Raw genomic sequence first — 15,626 nt, forward strand, 5'->3', positions numbered from 1 at the left:
CCTGGGAGACCAGTACTATTTTCCGAAGCACATCTGGAGGCATTCTGTAATCTGTGGTCATTCAGAGTGTTTATGAAACACAGAGATTGCATCGGGATTGAATACAACACGCCAACTGAGGACTTTTCTCCATGGGAGTAATGTCTAAAACTGTCTACGCTTTGATCGTTACCTGGGAGACCTGTAGTAGTTTCCGAAGCACATCTGGAGGCTTCCTGTGATCTGTGGACGTTCAAAGTGTTGATAAAACAGAGAAATTGCATCGGGATTGAATACAACAGGAACCATGCAGTCTTTTCCCCATGGCAGTAATGTCTCAAACTGTCTACGCTTTGATCGTTCCCTGGGAGACCAGTAGTAGTTTCCGAAGCACATCTGGAGGCTTTATGTAATCTATGGACGTTCAGAGTGTTAATGAAACACTGAAGTTGCATCGTGATTGAATACAACAGGCACCATGCGGACTTGTCTCCATTGGAGTAATGTCTCAAACTGTCTACGTTTTGATCGTTCCCTGGGAGACCAGTAGTAGTTTCCGAACCACATCTGAAGGCTTCCTGTAATCTGTAGACGTTCAGAGTGTTGATGAAACGCAGAAATTGCATCGGGATTGAATACAACAGGCTCCATGCGGAGTTCTATCAATGGGAGTAATGTCTCAAACTGTCTACGCTTTGATCGTACCGTGGGAGACCAGTAGTAGTTTAAGAAGCACATCTGGAGGCTTCATGCAATCTGAGGACGTTCCGAGTGTTGATGAAACACCGAAATTGCATCGGGATTGAATACAACAGGCCTAATGCGGACTTTTCTCCATGGGAGTAATGTCTCAAACTGTCTACGCTTTGATCGTTCACTGGGAGACCAGTAGTAGTTTCCGAAGCACATCTGGAGGCTTTCTGTGATCTGTGGACTTTCACAGTATTGATGAAAGAGAGAAATTGCATCGTGATTGAATACAATAGGCACCATGCAGTCTTTTCTCCATGGGAGTAATGTCTCAAACTGTCTACGCTTTGATCGATACCTGGAAGACCATTAGTAGTTTCCAAAGCACATCTGGAGGCATCCTGTAATCTGTGGACGTTTAGAATATTGATGAAACACAGAAATTGAATCGGGATTGAAAACAAAGGGCCAAAAGCGGACTTTTCTCCATGGGAGTTATGTCTCAATCTGTCTACGCTTTAATCGACTCCTGGGAGACCAGTAGTAGTTTTCGAAGCACATCTGGAGTAATTATGTAGTCTGTGGACCTAAAGAGTGTAGATGAAAGACAGAAATTGCATCGGTATTAAATGCAACAGGCACCATGCGGACATTGCTCAATGGGACTAATGTCTCAAACTATCTACGCTTTGATCGAATCCTGGGAGACTATTAGTAGCTTCCCAAGCACAACTGGAGGCATCCTGCAATCTGTGGTCCTTCACGGTGTTGATGAAACACAGAAATTGCATCGGGATTAAATACAAGCACTATGCGGACATTTCTATATGGGTGTAATGTCTCAAACTGTCTACGCTTTGATCGTACCCTGGGAGACCAGTAGTAGTTTCCGAAGCTCATATGGAGGCATTCTGTAATCTGTGGACGTTCAGGGTGTAGATGAAACACAGAAATTGCATCGGGATTGAGTACAACAGTCACCATGCGGCCTTTCTCCATGGGAATTATGTCTCAAACTGTCTACGCTTTGATTGTTCCCTTTGAGACCAGTAGTAGTTTCTGAAGCAAATCTGGAGGCATCCTGTAATCTGTCGACTTTTAGAGTGTTGATGAAACACTAAAATTGCATCGGGATTGAATACAACAGTCACCATGCGGACTATCCTCCACGGGAATAAAGTCTCAAACTGTCTACACTTTGAAACTTCCTGGCAGATTAAAACTGTGTGCCCGACCGAAACTTGAACTCGGGACCTTTGCCTTTCGCTGGCAAGCGCTCTACCATCTGAGCTACCGAAGCACAACTCACGATCGGTACTCATTGCTTTACTTCTGCCAGTATTTCGTCTCCTACCTTCCAAACTTTACAGAAGCTCTAAAGAGAAACTTGCAGATCTTGCACCCCTTAAAGAAAGGATATAGCCGCTACATGGCTTTGCCACAGCCTAGGGGATGTTTAAAGAATTAGAGCTTCTGTAAAGTTTGGAAGGTAGGACACGAGTTTCTGGCAGAAGTAAAGCTGTGAGTAACGGGCGAGAGTCGTGCTTCGGTAGCTCAGATGGTAGAGCACTTGCCAGCAAAATCCAAATGTCCCTAGTACGAGTCTCTGTCAGGCACACAGTTGTAATCTGCCAGGAAAATGCGTATCAGCGCACAATCCGCTGCAGAGTGATAATCTCATTCTGTCTACGCCTTGATCGTTCCCTGGGAGACCAGTAGTAGTTTCCAAAGCACATCTGAATGCTTCCTGTAATCTGTGGACGTCCAGAATGTTGATGAAACACAGAAATTGCATCGGGATTGAATACAACAGGCACCATGTGGAAATTTCTGCATTTGAGTAATGTCCGAAACTGTCTACGCGTTGATAGATTCCTGGGAGACCAGCAGTAGTTTCCGAAGCACTTCTGGAGGCTTCATATAATCTATGGCCGATCAGAGTGTTAATAAATCACAGAAATTGCATCGGGATTGAATACAACAATCACCATGCGGAATTTTCTCCATGGGAGTAATGTCTCAAACTGTCTACACTTTTATCGTTCCCTGGGAAACCAGTAGTAGCTTCCGAAGCACATCTGAAGGCTTCCTGAAATTTGTGGACGTTCAGAGTGTTGATGAAACACAGAAATTGAATCGGGATTGAAAACAAAGGGCCAAATGCGGACTTTTCTCCATGGGAGTAACGTCTCAATCAGTCTACGCTTTGATCGATTCCTGGGAGACCAGTAGTAGTTTTCGAAACACATATGGAGTCATTATGTAATCTGTGGACCTAAAGAGTGTTGATGAAAGACAGAAATTGCATCGGTATTAAATACAACAGGCACCATGCGGACATTGCTCAATTGGACTAAAGTCTCAAACTATCTACGATTTGATCGATTCCTGGGAGACTAGTACTAGCATCCCAAGCATATTTCATCGGGATTGAATACAACAGGCACCATGCGGCCTTTTTCCAACGGGAGTTACGTTTCAAACTGTCTACACTTTGGTCGATACCTGGGAGACCAGTAGTAGCTTCCGAAGCACATCTGGGATCATCTTGTAATCTGTGGACGTTTGGAATATCGATGATACACAGAAATTGAATCGGGATTGAAAACAAAAGGACAAATGATGACTTTTCTCCATATGGTTTCATCGATTCCTGGGAGACCAGTAGTAGTTTTCGAAGCACATCTGGAGGAATGATGTAATCTGTGGACCTAAAGAGTGTTGATGAAAGACAGAAATTGCAACGGGATTGAATACAACTGGCACAATGGGGACTTTTCTCCATGGCAGTAATGTCTCAAACTGTCTACGCTTTGATTGTTCCCTTTGAGACCACAAGTAGTTTCTGAAGCAAATCTGGATTCATCCTATAATCTGTCGACGTTCAGAGTGTTGATTAAACACAAAAATTGCATCGGGATTGAATAGAATAGGCACCATGCGAACGTTCCCCTATGGGAGTAATGTCACAAGCTGTCTACACTTAGATCGTCGTTTGGGAGACCAGTTGAAGTTTCCAAAGGACATCGGGAGGCTTCCTGTAATCTGTGGACGGGCAGAGTGTTGATGAAACACCGAAATTGCATCGGGATTGAATACAAGCACTATGCGGATATTTCTAAATGGGAGTAATGTCTCAAACTGTCTACGCTTCGATCGACATCTCGAAGACCGGTAGTAGTTTCCGCAGCACATCTCGAAGCTTACTGTAATCTGTGCACGTTCAGAGTGTTGGTGAAACACAGAGATTGCATCGGGATTGAATACAACAGACACCATGAAGACTTTTGTCATAGGGAGTAAAGTCACAAACTCTCCACGCTTTAATCCAATCCTGGGAGAACAGTAGTACTTTCCGAAGCATATCTGGTGGCATTGTGTAATATATGGACGTTCAGTGTGTTGATGAAACACAGATATTTCATCGGGATTGAATACAACCGGCACCATGCGGTCTTTTCCCAATGGGAGTTACGTTTCAAACTGTCTACACTTTGGTCGATACCTGGGAGACCAGTAGTAGCTTCCGAAGCACATCTGGGATCTTCTTGTAATCTGTGGACGTTTGGAATATAGATAAAACACAGAAATTGAATCGGGATTGAAAACAAAAGGACAAATGATGACTTTTCTCCATGGGAGTAATGTCCCAAACAGTCTACGCTTTGATCAATTCCTGGGAGACCAGTAGTAGTTTTCGAAGCACATCTGGAGGCATTATGTAATCTGTGGACGTTTTCAGTGTTGATGAAACACAGATATTGCATCGCGATTGAATACACCAGTCACCATGCGGATTTTTCTCCATGGGAGTAATGTCTCAAACTGTCTACGCTTTGATTGTTCCCTTTGAGACCAGTAGTAGTTTCCGAAGCATATCTGGAGGCTTCCTGTAATCTGTGGACGTTTAGAATATTGATGAAACACAGAAATTGAATCGGGATTGAAAATAAGGGCCAAATGCGGACTTTTCTCCATGGGAGTAATGTCTCAAACAGTCTACGCTTTGATCAATTCCTGGGAGACCAGTAGTTGTTTTCGAAGCACATCTGGAGGCATTATGTAATCTGTGGACCTAAAGAGTGTTGATGAAAGACAGAAATTGCATCGGGATTAAATACAACAGGCACCATGCGGACATTGCTCAATGGGACTAATGTCTCAAACTGTCTACGCTTTGATCGATTCTTGGGAGACTAGTAGTAGCTTGTAAAGCACATCTGGAGTCATCCTGCAATCTATGGTCCTTCACAGTGTTAATGAAACACAGAAATTGCATCGGGATTAAATACAAGCACTATGCGGACATTTCTAAATGGGAGTAATGTCTCAAACTGTCTACGCTTTGATCGTACCCTGGGAGACCAGTAGTATTTTAAGTAACACATCTGGGAGCTTGCTGTAATCTGGGGACGATCAAAGTGATGATGAAACACAGAATTTGCATCGGGAATGAATACAACAGGCCTAATGCGGACATTTGTCCATGGGAGTAATGTCTCAAACTGTCTGCGATTTGATCGATTCCTTGGAGATCTTTAGTAGGTTCCGAAGCATATCTGGAGGCATCCTGTAATCTGTGGACCTAGGGAATGTTGATGAAACACAGAAATTGCATCGGGATTGAATACAACAGGCACCATGCGGACTTTTCTCGATGGGAGTAATGTCTCAAACTGTCTACGGTTTGATCGATTCCTGGGAGACCAGTAGTAGTTTCCGAAGCACATTTGGAGGCATTCTATAATCTGTGGACCTTCTGAGTCTTAAAACACAGAATTTGCATCGTGATTGAATACAACAGGCACCGTACGGACTTTGCTCAATGGCAGTATTGTCTAAAACTGACTACGGTTTGATCGTCTCCTGGGAGACCAGTAGTAGTTTTCGAAACACATCTGGAGGCATTCTGTAAACTTTGGACGTTCATAGTGTTGATGAAAAGCAGAAATTGCATCGGGATTGAATACAAGAGTGACCATGCGGATTTTTCTCCATGGGAGTAATATCTCAATCTGTCTACGCTTTGATTGTACCCAGAGAGACGAGTAGTAGTTTCCGAAGCGCATCTGAAGGCATCCTGTAATCTGTGGACATTCAGAGTGTTGATGAAACACAGAAATGGCATCGGGATTGAATACAACAGACACCATGAGGACTTTTCTCCTTTGGAGTAATGTCTCAAACTGTCTACGATTTGATCGTTCCCTGGGAGACCAGTAGTAGTTTCCGAAGCACATCTGGAGGCATTCTATAATCTGTGACCTTCAGAGTGTTGATGAAACACAAAAATTGCATCGGTATTGAATACAACAAGCACCATGTGGACTTTTATCCATGGGAGTAATGTCTCAAACTGTCTACGCCTGGATCGTTTGCTGGGAAACCAGTAGTAGTTTCTGAAGCACATCTATAATCTTCCTGTAATCTGTGGACGTCCAGAGCGTTGTTGAACACAGATATTGAATCGGGATTGGATACAACAAGCACCATGCGGTCATTTCTCCATGGGAGTAATGTCTCAAACTATCAACGATTTGATTAATACCTGGTAGACCAGTAGTAGTTTCCGAAGCACATCTGGAGGCATTTTAGTAATCTGTGGACCTTCAGAGTGTTGATGAAACACAGAAATTTTATATGGATTGAATACAACAGGCTGTATGCCGACATTTGTCCATGGTAGTAATGTCTCAAACTGTCTACGCTTTGATCGATTCCTGGTAGACCAGTAGTAGTTTCCGAAGCACATCTGGAGGCTTCCTGTAATCTGTGGACGATCAGAGTGTAGATAAAACACATAAATTGCATCGGGATTGAACACAACAGGCACCATGCGGACTTTTCTTCATGAGAGTAGTCTCTCAAATCGTCTACGCTTTGATCATTCCCTGGGAGACCAGTAGTAGTTTCCTAAGCACATCTTGAGGCTTTCTGTAATCTGTGGACCTTCAGAGTGTTGATGAAACAAAGAAATTGCATCGGGATTGAACACAATATGAACCATGAGGATTTTTCCCCATGGGAGTAATGTCTCATACTGTCTACGCTTTGATCGTTCTCTTGGAGTCCAGTAGTGGTTTCCCAAGCACATCTGAACTTTTCCTGTAATCTGTGGACGTTCAGAGTCTGATGAAACACAGTAATTACAGCGCGATTGAATACGACAGCCACCATGCAGGCTTTTCTCCATGGGAGTAATGTATGAAACAGTCTACGACTTGATTAATCCCTGGGAAACCAGCAGTAGTTTCCGAAGCGCATCTGGAGGCTTCATGTAATCTGTAATCATTCACATTGTTGATGAAACTCAGAAATTGCATCCGGATTGAATTCAACAGGCACCATGCGAACTTTTCTCCATGGGAGTGATGTCTCAAACCGTCTACGCTTTTATCGTTCCCTGGGAGACCAGTAGTAGTGAAGAAGCACATTTGGAAGCTTCCTGGATTCTGTGGACCTTCCGAGTGTTGATGAAACACAGAATTTGCTTCGGGATTGAATACAACAGGCACCATGCAGAAGTTTCTCCATGGGAGTAATGTCTCAAACTGTCTACGCTTTGATCGATTCCTGGAAAGCCATTAGTAGTATACGAAGCACATCTAGACAAATTCTGTAATCTGTGAACCTTCAGAGTGTTGATGATACACAGACATTGAATAGGGATTGAATACAACAAGGCACCATTCGTACTTTTCTACATGGGAGTAATGTCTCAAACTATCTACGCTTTGATCGATTCCTGGGAGACCAGTAATAGTATACGAAGCACATCTAGACAAATTCTGTAATCTGTGGACCTTCAGACTGTTGATGAAACACATAATTGCATCGGGATTCAATACAACAGGCACCATGCGAACCTTTCTCCATGTGAGTATTGTCTCAATCTGTCTACGCTTTGATTGATTTCTGGAAGACCATTAGTAGTTTCCGAAGCACATATGGAGGCACTCTGTAATCTGTGGACCTTCATAGTGTTGATGAAACACAGAAATTGCATCGGGATTGAATACAAAAGGCACCATGCGTACCTTTCTCGATTTGAGTACTGTCTCAAACTGTCTACGCTTTGAATGATTTCTGGGAAACCAGTAGCAGCTTCTGAAGCACATCTGGAGGCATTCTCTAATCTGTGGACCATCAGAGTGTTGATGAAACACAGAAATTGCATCGGAACTGAATACAACAGCCACCACCCGGACCTTTCTCCATGGGAGTAATGTCTCAATCTGTCTACGCTTTGATTGATTTAAAGAAGACCAGTAGAAGTTTCCGAAGCACATCTTGATGCATTCTATAATCTGTGGACCTTCAGAGTGTTGATGACACAAAGAAATTGCATCAGGATTCAATACAACAGACACCGTGCGGACTTTTCTCCATGGGGGCAACGTCTTAAACTGTCTACGCTTTGATCGTTCCCTTGAATATCAGTAGTAGTTTCCGAAGAACATCTGGATTCTTTCTGTAATCTGCGGACCTTCAGAGTGTTGAAAAAACACAGAAATTGCATTGGGAGTGATTACAAAATTCACCATGCGCACTTTTCACCATGGCAGTAATGTCTCAAAGTGTCAACGTTTTGATCGATTGCTGACAGACCGGTATTAGTTTCCCAAGCACTTCTGGAGTCATTCTGTAATCTGTGGACCTTCAGAGTGTTGATGAAATACATAAATTGCATCGGGATTGAATACAGCATGCACCATGCGGACCTTTCTCCGTGTGAGTAATGTCTTAATCTGTTTACAATTTGATCGATTTCTGGAAATCCACTAATAGTTTCCGAAGCACATGTGGAGGCATTCTGTAATCTGTGGACCTACAGAGTGTTCATGAAACACAGAAATTGCATCGGGATTGAATACAACAGGCACCATGAGGACTTTTACCCATGCGAGTAATGTCTCAAAATGTCTCCGCTTTATCGTTATCTGGAAGACCAGTAGTAGTTTACGAAGCACATCTGGAGTCATTCTATAAACTGTGGACCTTCAGAGTGTTGATGAAACACATAAATTGCATCAGGATTGAATACAACCGGCACCATGCGGACTTCTCTCCGTGGGGGAAACGACTTAAACTGTCTACGCTTTGATCGTTCCCTTGAATATCAGTAGTAGTTTCCGAAGCACATCTGGAGGCATTCTGTAATCTGTGGACCTTCAAAGTGTTGAAGAAACTCAGAAATTGAATAGGGATTGATTACAAAATTCACCATGCGGGCTTTGCACCATGGGACTAATGTCTCAAAGAGTCTAGGTTTGATCGATCACTGGCAGACCAGTATTAGGTTCCCAAGCACATCTGGAGGCATTCTGTAGTCTGTGGACCTTCAGAGTGTTGATGAAACACAGAAATTGCATCGTAATTGAATACAACAGACACCATGCGGACCTATCTCCATGAGAGAAATATCTCAATCTGTCTACGCTTTGATTGATTTCTGGAAGACCAGTAGTAGTTCTGAAGCACACATGGAGGCATTCTGTAATCTGTTGACCTTCAGTGTCTTGACGTATCACAGAAATTGCATCGGAATTGAATACAACAGGCACCATGTGGACCTATCTCAATGAGAGTAATATCTCAAACTGTCTACGCTTTGATCGTTCATTGAAAGACCAGTAGTAGTTTCCGAAGCACGTGTGGAGGCATTCTCTAATCTGTGGACTATCAGAGTGTTGATGATACACAGAAATTGCATCGGGATTGAATACAACAGCCACCACCCGGACCTTTCTCCATGGGAGTAATGTTTCAATCTGTCTACGCTTTGATTGATTTAAGGAAGACCAGTAGAAGTCTAAGAAGCACATCTGGAGGCTCTCTGTAATTTTTGGTCCCTCTGAGTGTTGATGAAACACAGAAATTGCATCGGGATTGAATACAACAGGCACCATGTGGTCTCTTCTCCATGGGAGTAATGTCTCAAATGGTCTACGATTTGTTCGTTCTCTGGAAGACCAGTAGAAGTTTCCGAAGCACATCTGGAGGCATTCTGTAATCTGTGGACATTCAGAGTGTTGATGAAACACAGAAATTGCATCGGGACTGAATACAACAGCCACCACCCAGACCTTTCTCCATGAGAGTAATGTCGCAATCTGTCTACGCTTTGATTGATTTAAAGAAGACCAGTAGAAGTTTCCGAAGCACATCTTGATGCATTCTGTAATCTGTGGACCTTCAGAGTGTTGATGACACAAAGAAATTGCATCAGGATTCAATACAACAGACACCGTGCGGACTTTTCTCCATGGGGGCAACATCTTAAACTGTCTACGCTTTGATCGTTCCCTTGAATATCAGTAGTAGTTTCCGAAGCACATCTGGATTCATTCTGTAATCTGTGGACCTTCAGAGTGTTGAAAAAACACAGAAATTGCATTGGGAGTGATTACAAAATTCACCATGCGCACTTTTCACCATGGCAGTAATGTCTCAAAGTGTCAACGTTTTGATCGATTGCTGACAGACCGGTATTAGTTTCCCAAGCACATCTGGAGTCATTCTGTAATCTGTGGACCTTCAGAGTGTTGATGAAACACATAAATTGCATCGGGATTGAATACAGCATGCACCATGCGGACCTTTCTCCGTGTGAGTAATGTCTTAATCTGTTTACAATTTGATCGATTTCTGGAAATCCACTAATAGTTTCCGAAGCACATGTGGAGGCATTCTGTAATCTGTGGACCTACAGAGTGTTCATGAAACACAGAAATTGCATCGGGATTGAATACAACAGGCACCATGAGGACTTTTACCCATGCGAGTAATGTCTCAAAATATCTCCGCTTTATCGTTATCTGGAAGACCAGTAGTAGTTTACGAAGCACATCTGGAGTCATTCTATAAACTGTGGACCTTCAAAGTGTTGATGAAACACATAAATTGCATCAGGATTGAATACAACAGGCACCATGCGGACTTTTCTCCGTGGGGGAACGACTTAAACTGTCTACGCTTTGATCGTTCCCTTGAATATCAGTAGTAGTTTCCGAAGCACATCTGGAGGCATTCTGTAATCTGTGGACCTTCAAAGTGTTGAAGAAACTCTGAAATTGAATAGGGATTGATTACAAAATTCACCATGCGGGCTTTGCACCATGGGACTAATGTCTCAAAGGGTCTAGGTTTGATCGATCACTGGCAGACCAGTATTAGGTTCCCAAGCACATCTGGAGGCATTCTGTAGTCTGTGGACCTTCAGAGTGTTGATGAAACACAGAAATTGCATCGTAATTGAATACAACAGACACCATGCGGACCTATCCCCATGAGAGAAATGTCTCAATCTGTCTACGCTTTGATTGATTTCTGGAAGACCAGTAGTAGTTTCTGAAGCACACATGGAGGCATTCTGTAATCTGTTGACCTTCAGTGTCTTGACGTATCACAGAAATTGCATCGGGATCGAATACAACAGGCACCATGTGGACCTATCTCCATGAGAGTAATATCTCAAACTGTCTACGCTTTGATCGTTCATTGAAAGACCAGTAGTAGTTTCCGAAGCACATGTGTAGGCATTCTCTAATCTGTGGACTATCAGAGTGTTGATGATACACAGAAATTGCATCGGGATTGTATACAACAGGCACAATGCGGACCATTCTCCATGTACGTAATATCTCAATCTGTCTACGCTTTGAATGATTTCTGGAAAACCAGTAGTAGTTACTGAAGCACATCTGGAGGCATTCTGTAATCTGTGGACTTTCAGAGTGTTGGCGAAACACCGAAATTGCATCCAGATTGATTACAAAATTCACCATGCAGACTTTTCTCCATCGGAGTAATGTCTCAAAGTGTCTACGATATGATCGATTAATGGCAGACCAGTATTAGTTTCCCAACCACATCTGGAGTCATTCTGTAATCTGTGGACCCACAGAGTGTTGATGAAACACAGAAATTGCATCGGGATTGAATACAACAGGCACCATGCGGACTTTTCCCCATGGGAGTAATGTTGCAAACTGTCTACGCCATGCTCGTTCCCTGGAAGACCAGTAATAGTTTGCGAAGCACATCTGGAGGCATTATGTAATCTGTGGACCTTCAAAGTGTTGATGAAACATAGAAATTGCATAGGGATTAAATGCAACAGGCACCATGCGGACCTTTCTCAATGTGAGTAAAGTCTCAATCTGTCTACGCTTTGAATGGTTTCTGGAAGAATAGTATTAGTTTCCCAAGCACATATGTAGGCATTCTGTAATCTGTTGATCTTCAGAGTGTTGATGGAACACAGAAATAGCATCAGGATTGAATACAACAGGCACCATGCAGACTTTTCCCCATGGGAGAAATGTCTCAAACTATCTACGCTTTGATCGTTCCTTGGAAGACCAGTAGACTTTCCGAAGAACATCTGGAGGCATTCTGTAATCTGTGGACCTTTAGAGTGTTGATGAAACACAGAAATTGCATCGGGATTGAATAGAACAGACACCATGCGGACCTTTCTGCATGTGAGTATTGTCTCAATCTGTCTACGATTTGATTGATTTCTGATAGAGCAGTAGTAGTTTCCGAAGCACATCAGGAGTCATTCTGTAATATGTGGTCCTTCAGAGTGCTGATGAAACACAGAAATAGCATCAGGATTGAATACAACAGGCACCATGCAGACTTTTCCCCATGGGAGAAATGTCACAAACTGTCTCCGCTTTGATCGTTCCCTGAAGTCCAGTAGTAATTTCTGAAGCACATCTGGAGGTATTCTGTAATCTGTGGACCTTCAGAGTGTTGATGAAACACCGAAATTGTATCGGGATTGAATACAACAGGCACCATGCTGACTTTTGCCCATGGAGTAATGTCTCAAACTGTCTCCGCTTTGATCGTTCCCTGGACGTCCAGTAGTAGTTTCCGAAGCACATCTGGAGGCATACTGTAATCTGTGTACTTTCACATTGTTCATGAAACACATTGAATACAGCAGGCACTATGCTGACTTTTCTCCCTAGGAGTAATGTCTCAAACTGTATACGCTTTGATCGATTTCTGGAATACCCGTAGTAGTTTCCGAAGCACATCTCGATGCATTCTGTAATTTGTGGACCTACAGAGTGTTGACGAATCACAGTAATTGCATCGTAATTGATTACAAAATTCACCATGCGGACTTTACACCATGGTAGTAATATCTTAAACTATCTAAGGTTTGATCGATTTCTGGAAAATCCGTAGCAGTTTTCGAAGCACATCTGCTGGCATTCTGTAATCTGTGGACAATCAGAGTGTTGATGAAACACAAAAAATGCATCGGGATTAAATACAGCAGGCACCACACGGAACTTCCTCCATAGGAGTAATGTCTCAATCTGTGTACGCTTTTATTGTATTGTGGAAGACCAGTAGTAGCTTCCGAAGCACATCTGGAGGCATTCTGTAATCTGTGGTCCTTCAGAGTGTTGATGAAACACAGAAATTGCATCGGGATTGAATACAACAGGAACCATGATGACTTTTCTCCGTGGGAGTAATGTCTCAAACTGTCTACGCTTTGATCGTTATGTGGAAGACCAGTAGTAGTTTCCGAAGCACATCTGGAGGCATTCTGTTATCTGTGGACCTTCAGAGTGTTGATGAAACACAGAAATTGCATCGGGATTGAATACAACAGGCACCATGCGGACCTTTCTCCATTTGAGTAATGTCTCAATCTGTCTACGCTTTGAATGATTTCTGGTAGACCAGTAGCTGTTTCTGAAGCACATCTGGAGGCATTCTGGAATCTGTAGACCTTCAGAGTATTGATGAAACACTGAAATTGGATCGGGATTTAATACAACAGGCACCATGCGGACTTTTCTCCATGGGGGCAAAGTCTTAAACAGTCTACGCTTTGACCGTTCCCTGGAATATCAGTAGTAGTTTCCGAAGCACATCTGAATTCATTCTGTAATCTGTGGACCTTCAGAGTGTTGGCGAAACACCGAAATTGCATCCAGATTGTTTACAAAATTCACCAGGCAGACTTTTCTCCATCGGAGTAATGTCTCAAAGTGTCTACGATATGATCGATTAATGGCAGACCAGTACTAGTTTCCCAAGCACATCTGGAGTCATTCTGTAATCTGTGGACCTTCAGAGTGTTGATAAAACACAGAAATTGCATCGGGATTGAATGCAGCAGGCACCATGCGGACTTTTCTGCGTGTGAGTAATGTCTTAAACTGTTTACGGTTTGATCGATTTCTGGAAAACCACTAATAGTTTCCGAAGCACATCTGGAGGCATTCTGAAATTTGTGGACCTACAGAGTGTTGATGAAACACAGAAATTGCATCAGGATTGAATACAACAGGCACCATGCGAAATTTTCCCCATGGGAGTAATGTCGCAAACTGTCTACGACATGCTCGTTCCCTGGAAGCCCAGTAATAGTTTGCGAAGCACATCCGGAGGCGTTCATTAATCTGTGTACCTTCAGAACGTTTATGAAACACAGAAATTGCATCGGGATTGAATACAACAGCCACCATGTGGACTTTACTCCATGTGAGTAATGTCTCAAACTGTCTACGCTTTGATCGTTCAGTGGGAGACCAGTAGTAGCTTCCGAAACACATCTGGAGACGTTCTGTAACCTGTGGACCTTCAGAGTGTTGATGAAACACAGAAATTGCATCGGGATTGAATACAACAGGCACCATGTGGACTCTTCTCCATGGGAGTAATGTCTCAAACTGTCAACGCGTTGATCGTTCAATGGGAGATCAGTAGTAGTTTCCGAAGCTCATCTGGAGGCATTCTCTAATTTGTTGACCTTCAGAGTGTTGATGAAACACAGAAACTGCACCGGGATTTAACACAACAGGTACAATGTGGATCTTTCTCCATGTGAGTAATGTCTCAATCTGTCTACACTTTGATCGATTTCTGGAAGACCAGTAGTAGTTTCTGAAGCACATCAGGAGGCATTCTGTAATCTGTGAACCTTCAGAGTGTTGATGAAACACAGAAATTGCACCGGGATTGAGCACAACAGGCACCATGCGGACATTTCTCCATGTGAGTAATGTCTCAATCTGTCGACGATTTGATTGATTTCTATAAGACCAGTAGTAGTTTCTCATGCACATCCTGAGGCAATCTGTAATCTCTGGACCTTCACAGTGTTCATGAAACACAGAAAATGCATCGGGATTGAATAGAGAAGGCAACATGTGGACTCTTCTCCATGGGAGTAATGTCTCAAACTGTATACGCTTTGATCTATTTCAGGAAGACCAGTAGTAGTTTCTGAAGAACATCTATTGGCGTTCTGTAATCTGTGGACCTTCAGAGTGTTGATGAGACACAGAAATTGCATCGGGATTGAAACCAACAGGCACCGTGTGGACTTTTCTCCATGGGAGTAATGTCTCAAACTGTCTACGATGTGATATTTCAATGGGAGCCCACTAGTAGTAGTACCGAGGCACATCTGGAGGCATTCTGCAATCTGTGGACCTTCAGAGTGTTGATGAAAAACAGAAATTGCATCGGGATTGAATACAACAGGCACCATGCGGACCTTTCTCAATGTGAGTAATGTCTCAAATTGTCTACGCTTTGATTGATTTCTGGGAGAACAGTAGTAGTTTCTGATGCACATCCGGAGGCATTCTGTAATCTGTGGACCATCAGAATGTTGATGAAACACAGAAATTGCATCGGGATTGAATTCAACAGGCATCATGTAAACTCTTCTCCATGAGAGTAATGTCTCAAACTGTCTACGCTTTGATCGTTCAATGGGAGATCAGTAGTAGTTTCCGAAGCACATCTGGAGGCATTCTATAATCTGTTCACCCTCAGAGGTTTGATGAAACACAGAAATTGCACCGGGATTGAACACAACAGGCACCATGCGGACCTTTCTCCATGTGAGTAATGTCTCAATCTGTCTACGATTTGGTTGATTTCTGGAAGATCAGTAGTAGTTTATGATG

The sequence above is a fragment of the Schistocerca gregaria genome, chromosome 5 (assembly GCF_023897955.1).
Source record: "Schistocerca gregaria isolate iqSchGreg1 chromosome 5, iqSchGreg1.2, whole genome shotgun sequence".
NCBI classification, from domain to species: Eukaryota; Metazoa; Arthropoda; class Insecta; order Orthoptera; family Acrididae; genus Schistocerca; species Schistocerca gregaria.